We start from the raw sequence: 19,335 nt of genomic DNA, 5'->3' as shown, positions 1-19,335 counted from the left end.
TTCATTTCTATTTCACCATACCCCAGCCATAGGCCAGGCTTACAATAACATAAAAAGAACACAACCAATGTAAATACAAGTACAATTTGATAAATAAGATTTTAAAGATTTTTAAATGCCTATCCTATTGCAACAATGGGGCTATTCCATTTGCCAACAGGGAACCAGTCTCAAAGATCTACTTGCCATAAAGAGAAAATAAAAGGGAGAGGGAGAGGAAGGGAAAGGCGGAAGAAGGAGGGAAAGGAAAGGGAGAGGGAAGATAGAGGGAGGCTAGACATATGGTAGGTATATTGTGCCTTAATCAAGGGATGTAATAGTACTTATCTAATCTGCATTGGTCAGACCTCGCCTGAAATATTGTGTCCAATTTTGGGAACTAGAATTCAAGAAGAATATTGACAAGCTGGAATGGGTCCATAGGAGGGTGACCAAAATGGCAAAAAGGTCTGGAATTCATGCACTAGGAGGAAAGACTTAGGGAGCTTAGTATGTTTAGTCTGGAGAAGAGAAGTTTAAGGCAGATGACATGATAGCCATGTTTAAATATTTGAAGGGATGTCATATTGGTGAGGGAGCAAACTTGTTTTCTGCTGCTCCAGAGACTAGAACAAAGAGCTGCTCCAGAGACTAGAACAAAGAGCCCTCCGGGGATAAGGCGGCCTATAAGTCTAATTAAATAAATAAATAAATAAATAATGGATTCAAGGTGAAGGAAAAGAGATTCCACCTAAACATTAGGAAGAACTTCCTGATGGTAAGGTGGGTAGCCCTGGTAGAACCATAACTTGAACCCTCAGAGCAATTCCTTCCATATGATCCCTTTCTTAGCCTGTATATTTTATCCTTCCTCTGATGCTCAGAAACCATAGATAAGCTATTCTGTTACTTGTTTTTCCCCTACTGAGTAGTCGAGAACAATGAATAACCTCTTGGAATTGCATCCACTTTGTGATTCAAAGGAAAAGTGGGGGAAAGGATCTCCTGTTGCCGCTCTTGGCACATTCCCTTCCCCTTTCTTAGTTTTCTTCAAAGCACTGGAGAAGTTGCACATGTAACTTGATATCTGAGCAAAAATAGCTAAGGAAAGTATGGCGTTTTCAACAGGCGATCAGGAAAAATTGCATTCTCAAAAGTTCAGGCCTTTTCCCGCCCCGAAAGGAGTGCTCTGTGACTGCTTGATGAAACCACCTACATTAGGGTGACATTGTTTTCAATTTGCGATCAGGTTTTCCAAATATACCCCTTTGTCAAAACCTCGGCAGTCTCTCATTCTCCCCCTTTATTCGTCTCACTGCTGTGGCAGTGAAAATGTATTGCCTTTCCAGTTAGTGATTACACATCATCACATACCTAATTTATAACACCATACCCCAAAGAACAGATGTAATAAAGTGAGGCCAGGAAACAGCAATGTTATAAAACAGAGCAGTCAACTCAAAGGGCTCAGTATGTGTGCAGGAAAGAAAGCCTTGTGCATACCCGCTTGGGGGCTTTCTGCTCATAAACCCAAGCTTGTAAACTTCTGTCTCTGTGTATGCACAGGGACATGGACATATAAGCTTAGCAGGGAATTCATGCGTATTGATGTAAGCATGGGAAGGAGCTATCGGGTTTTCCAACAACAAATGGAGTTCTACAAATGAATTATGTTAAAAACAGGAGACTTAAGTTGCATCCACATGTGATCAGATGTCACACTGTTGTTGCGCTATACCAAGAATTCACATTTTCCTGTGCGGGCACGCCAAGCCAAGCCAAATGATCACCATGATACAACATCAGTGTGATAGCTGTTGTTTGCACCACGACTGTCTTGCCCGCACAAAGGAAATTTAGTTGCAAATAAATTTTGATAGTGCTTTAAAAAAACAGAACCCATATTTGATTGTACCAAAAGCAGGATTGTGCATACCACCAAATGTAAAATCAAATGACATCAGAAACACAGATGGAAAAACACAAGAGTCTTTTGGCATCTTAAAGACAAACACATTTATTCTGGTATATGCTGATATGCAAAATCCTATTGCATCAGATGCACAAAGTCTTGTTCCCATGAATGACTGCTTATGCTAAAAAAATGTGTTGCTATGTAAGGGGCACCCTGACCTGGGTAGCCCAGGCTAGCCTGATCTCATCAGATCTCAGAAGCTGAGCAGGGTTGATCCTGGCAAGTATTTGGATGGGAGACCTCCAAGGAATTCCAACATTGTGAGATAAGAGTCAGGCAATGGCAAACCACCTCTGGTTGCCTCTTGCCTCTAAGCCCCCACCAGGGGTCACCAATACAGATGAATGATGGCAAAAAGTAAAGTGCTTCTGTTTTTGTTGCAGCAGATGAAAACTATACTCTGTTTCACATAAAGATGTTAGTTCAGTTAGTTGAGGTGCAGCGTTGAGGAAATTGTACACTTCCACAGTGGAATATAGTCCACATTAGAATATAATAACTTTCTTTTCCACAAGTTCAAGACCTACCATAAGGTGCTATTTTGATTGGATAAATACTGAGGCAGATGTCACCCCGAGCCATTTCAGATCAGGAAGACGATACAGGATAGGCTGAAGGCCCATTTCTCCCCCACAGTCCTGATCTGAATTGGGTCCCTGCAGTGACTGTGATTTTCATTTCCACCAACTGGTATCTGGCTGAGGGAATATAGAGTCAGGTTGGGAGAACCCAACCTCCAACCTGATAAAAAATATAACCTTTAGGTTGGCCCTCAGTTTTATGGAGAAGGACAAGCAAGACTTTTGTTCTAATTAGCATCTTCTAAAATTGGTAAGGGGGATAAAAATCCCTCTCTCTTTCCAAGGTCCCCCAGCAACAAGGCAGCTGAACTGAGATCTCTTTTTGAAGAGGAGCTACCTGAAGTGGTATTTTATCTTCGGGCATTTCTCTTCCACAGAGAGATGAAATCTATGAAAGAGGTTTGAAGAATAATCATTGGAGATAGACATAATACCCTCGGCTCTGATAAACCATGCCCAGACAAAAGTTTGAAGAACAATGGGCTGCGCTTATGCTGATAAAAAAAAATAGAGAGAGAATGCAACTTAGCCTCCATTATGATGACTTTGAATTTGAAAGCACAATGTAAAATTCCTAACATTTAATTATCAATAACTTTTTTGTTATTGTTGTTTAATAATCCTGGGTAATAAAAAAGGGCCCCTCTCAAGGGCTCAGCATAGATAAAAGAATGTAAATGAGTGATAAAGTGTTCTGAATTTAGCTCCCACAAAGAACTTGTAAAAGCCTATTGTTCTTCTTTGAATCAGCAAGGGGGTTATACATCTATCTCTGGCTCGTCTGGTTGCGTCCTTGGCTTTTCTTCCCTACCAGGAGATTTCTGCTAAAATACAGCAATCAGGCAAAGAGAGGTTTTAGAATCGGAACAACTGTCCCAGTCTGAAGACTGGAATGAGCTACCTTGACCTTAAGGAACCTACAGAGCGTTAATGCTCTCTCCTCCAACAAGATGACTGGGAGCAGCTGCTTTTGCTACAATTCCATACCTGCGGATTCTCATAGTTTACAATGTATTCATATTCCTTGAAACCAACACGCAACTGAAAGCTGATTTCTGCTTTCACTTCCAGACAAAAAAAGTACAATAACAGCCTTGCTGAAACAGAGTTAAGATTTCTCTACCAGTGTCCACCTAGTAAAGAATAACCCTGCTGGATCAGACCAAAGGTTCATCTTGTCCAGCATTCTGTTTTCCACACTGGACCACCAGATTGCCTCTGCAAAGCCAAGCAAAGAATTCACCACAGTCCTCTCCACTGCTCAAGTAGCCATGCTGGCTGGATCAGACCCATCGTCTATCTAGCTCAGTGGTTCTCAACCTGGGGATCGGGACTCCTTTGGGGGCCGAATGACCCTTTCACAGGGGTCGCTTAAGACTCTCTGCATCAGTGTTCTCCATCTGTAAAATGGATAAATGTTAGGGTTGGGGGTCACCACAACATGAGGAACTGTATTAAAGTGTCGTGGCATTAGGAAGGTTGAGAACTACTGATCTAACCCATTATCCTGTTTCCAATGGTAGACAGTTAAATGTCACATGAATGCCCCCATGCTACATTTCTTGCCCACTGACTGCCCTCCAAAATCTAACAATCAGAGGCACCCTGCCTCTGAATACAGTGATTTTATTCAAGGTAAAGTGTGTCGTTGAGTTGCACTGCAGCCAACCCATGAAGTTCCATCTCATGGGGTTTTCAAGGTAACAGATGAGCAGAGATGGTTTCTCATTGCCTTCCTCTGCATAACAGCCCCAATCTTCCCTGATGGTCTCCCAACCAAATACTGTCCAGGTCAAAGAAAGTTAGAAAAGATGATCCACTTTTTCTGTACACGGAATAATTTTCTAGACTTCAGGTTACTCCTCAGCTGCCTTTTTTTCGAAACAAAAAAACCTAGCTTCATCAGGCAGCTCCTCCGCCTCCACTACCCTGGTGTTTTCACCGTTTTGACCAATTTGGGTGTTGTCAAAACTGCTAGGTCTTCTGCTATAATGGGGGGCCTCCCATGGCAGTCCCCAAATCCTGCTGATGCTCAATAGGGCAGCGAGGGGGAAATCAGCATCCTGGCAATGCTGTAATTTCACTTCCGGGGCAAACCTGGAAGTAATGTCATTCCATCGGTACACCAATCTCAGATTTACTATTATCTCAGTGGAAGTGACATCACAGCATTGTCAAAAGAACTGTCTTCCTTGTTCCTCACCCACCCACCCATCCCCAATCACCCAATGAGTGATGGCCACTGGCTGGCAACCCTACACATCATTTACAAATTTCAGTTTGAATCCAGGCCTCTCCAGCTCTGGCCCTCCATTCTGATCACAACAACACAGTAGCTATCATTACATTTATCTCTATTCGTAAGAGATTTTTGGAAAATAAAACATTCATTCTCTGCTTCTCTTGAGGGAAAAGATCTGTGGATCAGAATGTATTTTGTGTTCTATCCTTGAACAAAATCCACTGTTAAACACTCTCATGCCTGCCCTCTCCTTATTTGCAGGCTCGCAATTCAGCATCGCTGCTGACAGGATTGGGGCCTTGCTGAGTTTATCCGGCACAGTGTCTTGGAAACCTTAGCCTGGCCTTGTGTATACAGTTTAGAATACGGCCTCGTACAAATAAGTTAACTTAAAAACTAATCACTTCTAAAGGTCAAAACTCCCATTCGTAATCGGGTGGAACAAAAAGCTAATTAGAAGCCTTTTGTCTGAATAAATGAGTATGGAGCATTCTGGGTACTCTCAAGAGCCGCCTGCTTTCGGAAGGGCTCTTGGCAGGGTTATTCTCATCATGAGGCATTTATGAAGAAAACACTTCTACCTCCACAAATGGAAATAATACTGTAGAAATGGTAACGGCTTTAGAACGTGTAATAATGTATCATTAACCTGCTGTTAAGGATTGAAGGGTAAATTAGAACCATAACAGAGATAAAGTCATACTTGACTGTTCTTTGGATATGCACCTCCAGACCCTTGGATGGCATTCTGGATAAGAAGGCATGGAGATTACTATAATGAGACACTAAGGGCCAGAAGTTTAGAAAACAAGAGCTGGGATGGATTTGCAAACTATGGTTGCCAACTGGTTACTCTGGCAGAAGTGTTGTGCCCTAGATTTTTGCAAGTATTTTGTTGCAGGCACAGCAGACCCATTCTCAGTGCTTAAGTCATTTATTTATAAGACCCATATAGAAAAAATCCAAAGCAAAACTTTGAGAGGAACAATAAAAAAAATAACACTGCTAATTTGGACCAGGCTTTCTGGATCACATCAGATCTCTCAAGCTAAATAGTGTTCACTCTGGTTGATATTTGGATGGGAGTCTTTAGCCTGACCTCCCTGTGCCCATTGGATGAAAAGCAGCAACAGGCTACTGCAGAAACGAATGTTTGCTTTGCTTACTTGCTGTGCTGCAGAACTGCTGTAAAAATTGTGATTGAGCACACTTCTGAAAAATGCAAAAGCAAAACAAAGCTGAAAACTGGCAGGTAAAACTTTTTCCCATGACTGAATCTGCATGCTGCTCCTACCCTGCCAGCAAAAGAAAACTTGATGACTCTAGTAGTATCCCAGATCTCTAACCCGAACTGCATAAAGGCCTGGATGTGCTTACTCAGTGGCTAGAAAAAAATAAAAACACTAAAGAACACTGTGTGTGCGTGTAAAAATGGCTGATTTACATATAGTGCTCCTTTTCTCCTTGTGATGTACAACTGGAGAGAGAAACATCTATGGCCAGATCAGGGGGCCAAAGACTGGCATAAGGATAAGATAAAACTGCCTTGCACAGATAGATGAACAGAGATATCAACTGAAGTATATATGCATGGCTCGAAAGGCATTGATCAGCAGAACACAATACAACCTAACAATGTGATGACAGAGAGGAACAAAGAAATACAAAGGCTGTGCCTGATTCCACATTTAGAATGAAAATTGAAATGAGCCTGACAGGCAGTTGCCTGTCTTGCCCTTAACAGCAACTACATTTGCGTGGGTTTTGGAAATCAAGGAGATTGCTAGAAAATAAACAGTAAATAGCAGGACCTGTAAGAAGAGGCCACATTACCACTGTCCGGAGCAAACTGCAGCATTGGAGATGCCAACAAGCTGTCTTTCCCAAGATTCCTTTACAGGCGTCGTGGGCCCCACCGATTTCAGATTCCAGCCTGTTGAAAAATCTTGTGCAGGAGGCCAAAAAAATAACATGCCCATTGCCAGGGAGGAAATGGATAGGATTGTTACCACCAGCTTAGTATGCAGTGCCCAGTACAGAACCTGCTAGGGGTTTGGGCCAAAGTGACCCCCCTCCCTTTTGGAGGGGGTTTATTACCCTGAGAGCCCCCCCCCCCTTGCAGTTCCCTCCAGCTGTCCTGCAGAATTGTCACTCCAGCTGTTATGAAGCAATGGGTTTCCGTTGCCAAGATATGGATTTGGTTTTAATAACAGTTAGTGCAAACATTGTAAATTTACTGCTGCGAGAGAGCGTTTTTGAAAACGTCCAAGTCTGGCTATAATTTTTCAACCGCGCCAGCTGTTTGCGCTCTGCTCATACCTGACATGGCACTTTGAAATAGCAATCACTGTATTTATAAGAAGGGAAGGACTCATAAATATGTCAGGAGAGGAATATACAATGCCATATTTCACCATTTTCTATTTTAAAGTGGTGAGTTATGGCTACAGAAATGTGGGCCCATTAAAGGTGATATGATGTATTTTGTGTCTTGTTCAGGATCCCATCCATCATGGAGACAATAAAGAAAACCGCACTTACTTTCCCTCCCCCCCCCCCCCCCGTCATCTGTAATTTATGATGCCCCCAAAGCTGTAACCTTTTGGCGGGCTTTGCAGAAACTGCTGCACTGTTAGCAACTAAATAACCTTTTATAAGGTTTTAAATGTGTTGCTACAGTCTCGATGCACTTGCCGTATCGACCCGAAAGATCTTGTGGGGTGGGGGGGTGGGAAGGGGGAGAAGGAGAACATGATCTATAGCTGGATCGATAACGGGATATAGATTGTCGAAAGATGCTCCTAATGATTTTTGCCAGCTGTCATCTTTCAGCATGTGTCTCCCAATCTTTTAAGGCTTTCGTCTCTCCACTCAGATTAATTAACCTTGCCAGAGCTCTCAGATCTCTGTGCAGAGGAGAAGAAAGGAGGCTGCAGGGAAGCTGCAGAACCCATGGCTAGTCCCTAGTAGTTAAACTGTCTGAGCGGAGAGATCTGTTCCCAAATGGGAAGATTATCTTAACAGTCACGCAATCCCTCCGCCTTTCCCCTCCTTTTTATTTAACTTTGTCAAAGTTTCTTTCATTTGAAGATTTTAATTGAGTTCTGGAATCTTCAGCATTGGCAATAGCTAGAAGGGGTGGGGAGAATTGTGTTGTTTTGATGACTCTAAAGCTACAAATGTATGCCGTTTACTTGGGAGTATTTGGTTTGTTTGTTTCTCTTGTTCATTCCTACCATGGGTACCCCAAGTGGCTTGCATCATTCTTGCCTCTTCCATTTTATCCTCAAATCAGCCCTGGGAGATAGATCAGGCAGAGAGTGTGCGATTGGCCCACCCAAAATCATGCAGCAAGCATCCATGGCAGGGTGGAGATTCGAGTCATGTCCTCCCACATCCTGACCGAACACTTGAACAATTACACTGCCTCTCTGAATAACATAGGACTTCTGTGTGAACACAATTGGACTGTGTTTACTATGAGACTGAGACAAATTTTCTCAATGCCACTTTTGAGTGGCTTTCCAGCCCCTCCCATGGCTGGTAACAATGTGTGAAAGGCAATAAGTACATTTTGAAATGTGATTGTATCATCTTTTTACAACTGCTGATGGACACGAAGGGAGATGGATTCCAATCTGCATGTTAATCTTCCTGCATCTGGATGTGCATGTGTATGTTACTTATGAAGAGGTATGTTCTATTTCAAATGCATTTTAGTTCATCTTTTGAAAAAACAGGTTTACGTGGCCTTTTATGATGGTTTTTCCGCACAACCAAAATAAAACATTTTGAGGAAGGAAATAAAATGTTTCCTTCAAAAAGTTCTGCACCGTTTGAAGCCCAGAACGTTTTATTTCCAGTCTGAAAACATTTTTAATGCATCTTGTTTTCTAGCAATTCTTTTATTGAAACATTTTCAGAACGTTTCGGGTTCCTGTGCATATCTCTTTAAACCATTTCCCACATCTCTCTGAAGTTCCTGGACATCCTCCTTGGTGGCATTTTCTGAGCTCACTCCGTCGTCTCGCCTGTTTATTTTTGCCTGTTTAAATTTTGGGGAATGATATCTTCGAAACATTGAGAGCACAACCTATGAAAAGTCGCAGCACAAGGCTTTGAAGCGTCAAAGCGTCAGATCCATGGAGAACTTTAAAAAAAGATGAAACAAGCACAACATAGCAGCCCGGAATCATTGCAAGGGGGTGAATGTGAACAAACAGGGAGGCTTGGAAAAATTTTGCAAATGTTTTCACTGACTTGTGCAGAAAAGGCCATGGTGTTTCACTACATGGAGGAAACTTTGGGTTAAGAAACCAAACTCCCATTGCATTGTTTCCAAATTAGAGTGATCTCCCAGCCCGTTTTGCTGCTAAGCTACTCAAAGTCTCTCCTGAGTGCCAGACTCCTGTGGTTTGCAGAAGTAACCTCTCCACTTTTGAGATTTTAATTATTAACACTAGATACTTTGGGGTTCCTAAAGTGCCAAGTGGGAAGCAATTACCAGGCAGAAGACTCCCTGTACTTGGGGCTATTCAATCAAATATAAAAAGGACTTCAGAATGGAGCAAGCAAGCAAAGAGCAGGTATTGACAGTGCCGTGTTCCCAGAGAGCACTTCTTCAGTTGCTGGGCCTTTGTGAATTGGTCTCTGTCATTTACGGATTCCCCCACCACTCCCAAAGCAGCCACCAAATCATTATTAGCATTATAAATAAAATGAGAGGCCGTGTTATTAAATGTAAAATACGCCAATTTCTCCCACGACTCTCTGAATAGTTCATAAATATGACGGCTTAATTTTGTCTGTAATCCAAATGGCTGATGAAGCATTACCCAGCTCTCTGTTAATTGAAGTTGTTAACAAAGCCAGAGAGGGAAAGAGACATTATTATGTATAGACTTTGACTCTTTGGGGGTATCATTGTAACTGATCATAAATGGAAATGAATCTGTCACTTCCACATGCCACTGCGGCTCACCAAAGGAAGAGGAAGCTAAAGTTGAGAGTCAGAAATGCCTGCTGGGACAGAGGGCCACAGATATACAAGGGAGAGACATTTGCGTGTTACAATGAAGGCCATTCTTCAATTAACGAACTCTTCGCCTGTTAATCAGATGAGTTTTATGCAACTGATCAATTAAATCTACAGACATTTGCGCATAAGAAAAAGATAGCCACTCTTAAAATATATACAGCATGCTTCCCCTGTTTTTAAATGAACTCCAGAAATGTCGTAACAGGCACACTTTCAGAAGAATCTCTCACGCACGGGGGGATGCCCTTTGCAGCTGTAGTTTTTATAATTACTTCTATTACACGCAAATAAAAATTTGTTTAAAATTCTGCTGCTTGAGGAACTAGAGTCCTTTTTGTCAACCAAAATATTTTTAGTTGACTAACCTACATGGCTATAGACGAAGCTCCCGTATTCTGAGTTGTGCCATTGGTCCGCCCAGTTTAGCATCTTCTGCTCTGACTGGCAGCAGCTCTCCAGACTTTCAGGCAGAGGAAGGTCTCTTCCAACATCTGAATTCCTTTAGCTGGAGATTCCAGGAACTGAGCCAAAAAAACTTCAATAGGCAGACCATGTGGCTCACAGTTCCCTGCACCTGGAGGGCTGACTGCAGATTTCAAGTAATGACTGTTCATCTATCTCATAATTGCCTACTCTGACTGGCAGCACCCCTCCAAGGTCAGAGAAAGGTCTTTCCCACCATGTTCTGGTTGAAATAATTTAACTGAAGACACGAAGGACTGAACCAGGGACCTTCTGCATATGAAGCAGGAGTGTGTCGTATCGCTGAGCTGTGGTGGCCCTCCCCCAACACACTCACTGAATATTGCAGCATTAACAAGGATGTAAATCAATAGCTGAGCCTTCTGAATTGGAAGCCTGCAGAGTGCTTTGCTTCTGCGTTTTGGTCATCTGCAACAATTCAGTGCTGACTGGGTGATTCCAACTGGGGTGATTCCAGCCCTAACTATTATCCGGATTGCTAATTCCTTTTCATTTAAACTGTGACTTGTTTAACTACATGCAATTATCATTTAAACATGGATGGATGGTACCCTTAAGAAAACATATTTGGTTGACGTTAGTAGATATGGTGAGTCAAACAGAGGCCTCTGTGTTCTAAGCCTATACACATAAAAAGTGCATGGAACTGGAGCAATAAGAATAGTAGTAAGAGTAGACGCTGGGGAGGCATTTGGGACATAATTAGGGATGTAACTGAAGGGTGAGCTGCAGTAATGCAGTCAAAGCTCTGCTCGTGACAGCGCTGGATCCAGATGGAAGTTGGTTTCAGGTAGCCAGCTCAAGGTTGACTCTGCCTTCCATCCTTCCTAGGTCAGTAAAATGAGTTCCTGGCTTGATGGGCATAAAGCATAGATGACTGTGGAAAGCAGGGGACAACCTTTACCTTTAATCAAGGGGTATTCCTGGCCACCTCTTTCCTTTCGGCCTCTTCCCAGCCCCTACAGCAGCATAAGGAGATTTTGCTATATTCTGTATGCAAAGAAGACGACATATTGATCAGAGTCATAAACAAAGAGTCATTATTTCACTGCCTTAAGTATCTATGTTTTGAGCATGCTGTTCAAAGTAATAATTATTTGGCTTCTCCGATAACTGCTTGTTAGTATGGGCTATTTGTTTTATAGAGAGAAGGCTGCCTACTGTGAGAGGGTATTAAATGTTTTATTGATGCAACTGTACCAGGGGCTTTAGAATGTGTGTTCCTTAAACTCTGCCATTCAAAAAACACCAAACAGATCTTATACCCAGCAATTAGATGCAGGTGTTACCCCAAAGAAGCCAAATTCCCTTTACTGGCAACGGTGCCAGACAAAAAGTCAAGAGATTCAGTGGTGCCTCGCATCAGAGGGTGGGAGCAAGCAATTAAAATAGACACTGCAGATCTACACTGCAGTCCTCGTCAGAGTTATACCTTTCAAAACCATGCATCCTGAACAATTCAGTTCCTACTACAAGGATATCCTGGAAGAAAAGTTTTTGGTCTTTTCCCTATTGCTGTTGTCACTGGGATGAATTCACATTCCTTTGGTTTATCTCCTCCCTTTATCTGATTGTTGTCACTGATGGATTCCACACAGGGCAAATATAATAGGTCAGTGGTGGCGAACCTTTGGCACTCCAGATGTTATGGACTACAATTCCCAATTGGCCATGCTGGCCAGGGCTGATGGGAATTGTAGTCCATAACATCTGGAGTGCCAAAGGTTCGCCACCACGGTAATAGGTGTAGAATGCAATACAAACCATTGGGGGGACGGGACTTTGCACAGGTCCCGTCAGGTGGGGAATCAAACCTGGTTCGCCAGATTAGAGTCCACCTGTCCTGCTCTGAACCACTATACCACACTGTAGCTCACTGGCATATTCAGGTCCATCTGTCCATCAGGATGATTCCAAGCTTACATCCAGAAATCGTGGACAAAGCATGTGGTCTATCACTCAGCCACCATGGCTGGTTGATTGCCACAGTTTCATGATATAATTGCAGTTGTCACAAGAACAATATTGTGCATGAACTCACTCTCAATTCTGTATATTCAGCTCAAAAATGACAAGTTAAAAACAAAACAAGAAAAGTCATGAGCTAATGACCTTTTATCCATCCATCCAACCATCCATCCAAGCGCCCCTGCAGGGGTGTGGCAAAGGTCAGGAGGGGCAATCTGGGGGCAGACGGGGCGGGGGTGTGGCAGGGGCACAGGGCACACGCGTGCCCCGGGCGCAGTTCCTCCTTGCTCCACCCCTGGTTGCTGTCATTGTCTTTCAAAGTGTGTGACTAACTTTTTTGCTTCCTAGGCCTGGGATAGACAACGTTCTTGGCCCGAGTACCTAAAAACCACAACGTTTGCCTGTGAAGAAGCTGATGTGCTGGCATGCAAAAAAAAAAGGATGGACAAGGGTTGTACTTTGAGAGCAAGCCAAGCCTCAGTGGCACTGCCAGCAACTCAGGGGCTCACTTCTTGGGTAGACACCTGGTACCACATGCCAGGCAAAATGGTCTGGTGTGCTGCTGTTTAGCAGGCATCCTGAGAGTTGCCTGCCCCTGCCCTAGGTCCATGACCACACAATGTTTCAAAAAGTTTCTTTCAAGCAAGGTTGTCATTTTATTAGCCTGTGTGAATTGGCATGCCATGATTGATTGTGTGAATCGATCTGCCAGGCACACTGGTCTGTCCGCCCAACAGTGACTGCAAGTGAAACCATTACACAGTCAATGATGGGGATTGAAGTGGATGACCAGTGAACCCATTCCCATATCACCAGTCACCACATGCTAATGCAAACCAGATTGGCATCAAAAAGTCAGCCTAGCCAGAAACAGGCCTAGAAAGATTTGTGTGAGTTAGCTGTTCCAGGTGGACTTTTGAAAGGCAAACAAATATCTTTTGTCTCTCTTGGATCCTTTCTGATATATTTCCATCCTGGAATTTTGCAAATATACACTTTCAAGAGCGAGTGACCAGGAGGATCTGGAATGTGTTACTTGAAACAGAGCACATGCAAATTAACGTAGTCTTCACGTTTTGCCGCAGCAATAAAAATAAAGGAGAATGTTGACATCAGCCGGAATGTTGAATTAACTTTTGCATAATGTGGTGTGAGAGTGAGGTGTTGAAACCTGTGCGAGACTTTTCCAAGCTGCAGTGAGGAACCGTTCTGGCAGCCCTGTGGAAACAGTCAACGTTTTCCAGAAGTCCAGGGTGAGCTGCACTTTTTGGCTTCTGGTATAGGCTCTGGGAGGGCTTCCGCTCTGCTTCCCAAAGCCAGCCATTTTGTCTAGTTGTTTCAATGGCTTTATTTCAAGCTTGTGTTCTTACGGGTGAGAATTATGGCCTTGTCCACCTCTGTAAGAAAGAGCTTCTTTGGTTCCAGAAAATGTTGGCCACTTGTTTGGATTCTATCTATGTGGTTGTGCTTAGTCGAGCGACAGGAATGGTTCAAGCTGAGTTATGCATGGTCTGAGCGAAGCAGTCTCACAGTGGTCAAGGGGAAGCTTAGCAGAGCCCTTCTATTTCAGGGAAACACAGCTCAAGCTCCTGCACACAATGTACAATTCCCTGCTCTGCACTCTCTCTGCCAGGTGCCATTCAACTAACCAGTAAGCAGGATTTACTAGCAGTAAATGGAGGACAGTGTCAATGCGTTGAAAGCAACATAATCAAATCCCCAATGACTATGGGAATGCTCTCATCGTTGGGTAAAACTCTATGGTAAAATTTTATGCTAAGTTCTGAAAGTGATGTTGATGTTTCACCACTGGCCTTCATTTACAGTGAGTAAGTCTGCCCACACCCACAGGTTGTCAGGGGGTACTAGCAACCCCACCTCTCATGACATTGGTGGCAAAGGAAAGCTCTTCTGCACATCACATTTCTCATGCCTGTTCACTCACCATTAGTGTGGAGATCCTGGTCAGTTTCTTTTCCTCCACTGACAATGTCACCATTTTGCACTATGTCTGTTTCCGCCCGATGTCGATGGGGGTTGGGTCGGCGCATTCCATGCCAACCCAACCCCCCTGGGACCGTTCGCACGAACAGTCCCAGAAACAGCCGGGAAAACGGCGGCGCGGAGCGTGTCTCTGGCCGTACGGCACGTCGTGTCTTTGGCAGTCCGGCACGTCGCCGAGGCCTGGAGACACGCCCCCCGGAAAGCCCTCTTGCTAACCGCTCCAGCACGCTCGCCCAGAGGCGGGGGCGTGTCCCCAGGCCTCGGCTGACGCCCAGCGCGGAACGGCTGGAAGGCTAAGAGTAAGTTCAAGAGCCCGAAGGGGGGAGGGAGCGCTTTGAGGCTGCTGCCGTTACGCGCGGCAGCGGCTCCTATGTCAAGCCATTTTCCAGAAAACCTATAGCTCCCCTAAAGCAGCTGCATGCACCTGTGCGAATCGGCAAACCCTGGGGACAGCATTTTTGCCAAGTCCCCTGAGGCGCCATTAGCTGCGCTCCGATAATGGAAAGGGCCTATGTTTCAATGACTTAGAAAGGCATGGTTGATATGCAGTTCCATGTGAAGGAGATTACTCTTCACCTTTTGTAAAGTAGCTGCTATTGAGTATTGTACTTCTCTTACTCTGAAGTGACTTCAAGTAAGTGTGGGGGTGGGGGATTTCCACATGCCTTCATTCTTTTGCAAGTATGGCTGGCATTCTATTGTCTGTTATTACATGGTAGACTCCATAGCCTGGTTTTCAAGTGAGAGATGGAAACAGACCCATTTCCAACTTTTCTAATTATTACTTGCTTAATCCCAACTCTTTATAGGCTATGGAAAAAGAGACCGTAGCAATGGTGATAGCCATGTGATTGTCCAAACAACTTGAAATTATACTATATATTACTGTTGCAATTGCTTTAAAAAGATTTAACATATATTGGGATATTCTAATTTTTCAAAGCCTTGCCTGCCAGCTCATATCCAGCTGGGATAAGTAAGGAAAGATGAGTAGAAACATAGAAAGGGGAAAATACAGAGGAAGCTCGAAAAACAAAAAACCCTCTATTCAAGCTTTTTTCTTTTTTAAAAAAATATTTTGAAACTTGTGCTTTTACATGAGGTCGGCCCACAGGCAGGGGTGGGGGACTTGTGATTAGAATGACATGTTTACAAAAAAGGTACTGTTCTAAAATCACATGGTGTAAGGAACTAGAGCATGCAAAAAGTCAATTTGGCTTACAGCATGGCGCTACGTGGTCTCTGCCTGATTTTCTGTGAAATCTGTGCGGCATCTACAAGATAGCTTCAAATCTTGAATTGCAAGCCTATCTCACGTTGTCTCTGATGTCTCCAGCCCCTATACCCACTAATCAACCCTGAGGGAATTAAAATGGGGGGGGGGGCTTGGTTTGATAGTTTCATGTTGTCATTCGAATCACATTCCTCAATGAAGGCTAAAAAAACCCCAACATGAATCAAGAAGATTCTTTTGAAGGCCAGAGGGTAGCTTTAACTATGCATAGATCCATCCTCTCAGGTGAACATACTGACATTGTTCAGCAAGGAGGGTTGCCAATTTCCAGCTGATGTCTGGAGTTCTCCCAGAATGACACCCATCTTCAGACTACAAGGATTATTTCCCCAGGAGAAAATGGCAGCTTCAGAGGGCAAACTCTGTGGTAAACCATAGATTCTAGATGAAATCCCTCCACAAATTTTCCCCTTCACATGGAGGGGTGCCATGCAAGGGAAGGGGAGGGAGTGACGTGTGGCATGCAGGGGAGGGGAGGGGGCCTGGCATCTGGACATGGCCCACCCACCCTAGCAGAGGGAGGAGAGGGAGGGGGAGTGTTGGCATGCAAGGGAAGGGAAGGGAGTGATGGATGGTACAAAAGGGAGGAGAGGGGAGGGGGAGGGGTGGCATGCAAGGGAGGGGAGAGAGGGGGCCCGGCATCTGGACCTGGCCCGCCCACCCTACCAGAGGTAGGGGGAGGGGAGTGAGGGGTGGCATGCAAGGGAAGGAAGAAGGTCTTGACATGGCCCACTCTCCAGGAACTTTCCAGGCTGGAGTTGGCAACTCTATCAGCCACTATTAATGACTTCTTCACAAGGTTGTCACCACATGGGCTGGGCCCTGGGTCACACTTGCAGGATGTTGCGTGTGTGTGGGTTAAGTGCCATGAAGTCTCTTCCGACTTACAGCAGCCTTATGAATTAATGACATCCAAAACATCACATGGTTAACAAGGTTTCACAAATTGAGGGCTGTGGCTTCCTTGACTGAGTCAATCCATCTCATGTTCGGTCTTCCCCTTTTACTTTTGCCTTCTATTTTTTCTAGCATTATTGTCTTTTCCAGTGACCAAAGTGTGATAGCCTCAGTTTGGACATGTTAGCTGCTAGGAAGTATTCAGGCTTGATTTGATCTAGAACCCAATGATTTGCCTTTTTGTCAGCATGGTGTAGTGGTTAAGAGCAATGGGCTTTGGAGAACTGTGTTTGATTCCCCACTCCTCCACATGAGTGGCAGACTCTTATCTGGCGGACCAGGTTTGTTTCTCTCATCCTCCACATAAAGTCTGCTGTGTGACCTTGGGCTAGTCACAGTTCTCTCAGAATTCTCTCCATCTACCTCATAAGGTAACTGTTGTGGAGGCAGGAAGGGAAAGGACTTTGTAAGCCGCCTTGAGTCACCTTACAAGAGAAAAAAGCGGGGTATAAATCCAAATTCTTCTAAACTCTTTTTGTCTCCTCCAACACCACATTTTTTTAAAAAAAAATTTTTTTTTCCTGTCTGTTTTCTTTATTGTCTAACTTTCACACTCTTACGTAGTAATAAGGACTACTATGAAATGAATTATCTCAATCTTGGTCACCAGTGACACATCCCTACACTTAGGAATCTTTTCTAGCTCCTTCATGTTCTTCCCAGTCTCAGTCTCCTGTTTTTTTTTTAATTGCAGTGTATCCCTTTTGCAGAGCTGCTGATTCTACACTTCTGACAATGGGCACTTTAGAGGAAAATAAGAGTTGGCTTTTATACCCCATTTCCCTCCACTTTGAGGAGTCTCAAAGTGGCTTACAATTACATTCCCTTCCCCCTTTCCACAACAGGCTCCTTGTGAGGTAGACATAATAAAGTTAAAAAGATATACAGAGCAATCCAGAACAGAGTTACACCAGTCTAAGCCCATTGAAGCCATTGGGCTAAGACTGGAATAACTCTGTTTTGGATTGCACTGTCGATCACAGGCATCCCCTTTGGACCAGAATTGAGGGTCTTGGCTGCCTATTAATATTAGTGCATAAGTCATAGTAACTATTACATAAAGCCTGTTTAACAAGTAGCTTTTCTTGTGTGTGCCCCCCCCCCTTTCTTCATTCTGTTCCATCCCTGCAGCATTTTCTTTGACATCCTGTCTGCCTGGAAATGCAATGTGTGCTTTTCTCTCCTTGTGCCCTGACTGTGGTTGAGGAAAATAATTGGGTGCAGCCGGGCATGTTGGACGGTGGCTTTAATCCTGATCCAGGTGGCCAGAATCCAGTGCAGGATTTACAGTGCCCTGACCCTGAGCTGTCAAGAAGGAACAGCTAGATAAATGGGGTGGGCGGGTTAGTGTAATAATCGTTTGTTTGATGTGACAGGCTTGATAGGCGTTGATTTACTTACAGACTGATAGGCTTTTAATTGAGCACCTCCATCCCAGGCACATCAAAGGCAGGGAAGTCCAAAAGGAGCCCCTTTTACTGAAAGCTCACCCTGACTGATGAATCCTGTATGGTAATTTTCTTGGGGAAAGGGGGAGTGTTCTCTGGATTGGCCAGACCACATTTTGAAAAAGCCCTCCCCTCTCCACAAAGGGAGCATACTTTTTTCATGTAGCCACTGCTTCTGCCAACCAAAACATTCCTTGCATTTTGCAAGAATATGTGAACACATGCATGTGCAAATGTGAGGATGAGTGCTTGCATACACATGTGTCATAGGCTGTGAATCAAATCCGATTAAACACTGGAAATTCATAATTGGATCTCTCATCTCTATAAATTTATTGCAATAGCAGCTGCTGATTGAGGGTGGCAAACTGGATTGAAGCCACAGTGCTGAGGAAGGGAATTTATTTGAACATGGGATCTTGTATGTGTCATGCAGATGCTTCATGACTAAGCCATGGCCTAGGTGGCCACCTTGGAAGCACCTTAGAAGAGGCTGAGATGGAGACACCATCAGTCACCAGGAACAGATGGACTTCAAGAAAGGTGAAGATTCCAAGCAAAATGATCCAGGGAAGGATATTTCCGTAGTTTTACCCACTGCAAAGAGACCCGGATTTTCCAAAGGGCTTTGAAATAGCCTGTTAAAATTTGCCACTTTTTAAAAAAGCCTCAACCACTCCACATCTTTCCTTTTCCAAATGCTGCCAAACCATTGGCCTTTTCTCATCCCAGAAAACACTCAACGCCATTCTAAGCTTCTGGCTCCATCTGTACGAGGATAATAAACAAAAGATGGTTTGAAAGATGTGACATTTTTTAAAAGGGGGAGATGGGGGAACTTGTGCAATTGTTTTCGAGGTGGTGATTGTATGCAATGTTGGTTTATAGGCTGTTAATGAATTGATTCTTAAATCCTCCACCCACCCTACTTCTTTGAAGCACCAACTAGCTGATGTTGCCCTCAGCCTCCTCAGAGCTCAGCCTGTGTAAGGATGGAATAGAAGAAAGGATTTTCTGTGGTTTGCTAGGACAACAACCACTTCCTCCGCATTACTTGGCAGCAGCATTCTCTCCAAACATAGTGAGGAGAAAGGGTTGTGCCCAGGAAAGATATGAACATGGACCATCCCACGGTCAGCCCACAGGTCCGTGATTATTGTCCATGGTGACTAGAAGCAGTTCTTCATGACATCCAAAAGGCTAAGGTCTTCCCTCCACTTGCTTCTGAGACTATTTCTGGATGTCCAGGATTAAACTTAGAAAATTACCCAGGGTAAGCCAACGCCACAGGATCTTCTCAATTCAGCCTTAGCCGGCAGTGTTGCACATTGATACTATTGCTTAAGGACAACTCCCAAGGCTTTCT

General features: G+C 44.0%; 1 long non-coding RNA gene across 1 annotated transcript in view; it reads right to left on the bottom strand.

Moving 5' to 3' along the window:
• LOC125442125 overlaps positions 1–19,335 on the bottom strand; it is a 64,172-nt gene that overhangs the window by 22,472 nt on the left and 22,365 nt on the right. The window lies entirely within an intron of this gene.

The sequence above is a fragment of the Sphaerodactylus townsendi genome, linkage group LG12 (assembly GCF_021028975.2).
Source record: "Sphaerodactylus townsendi isolate TG3544 linkage group LG12, MPM_Stown_v2.3, whole genome shotgun sequence".
Lineage (NCBI taxonomy): Eukaryota > Metazoa > Chordata > Lepidosauria > Squamata > Sphaerodactylidae > Sphaerodactylus > Sphaerodactylus townsendi.
Note: the sequence above shows the minus strand (reverse complement) of the source record. Positions and strands in the feature narration are given on the sequence as shown.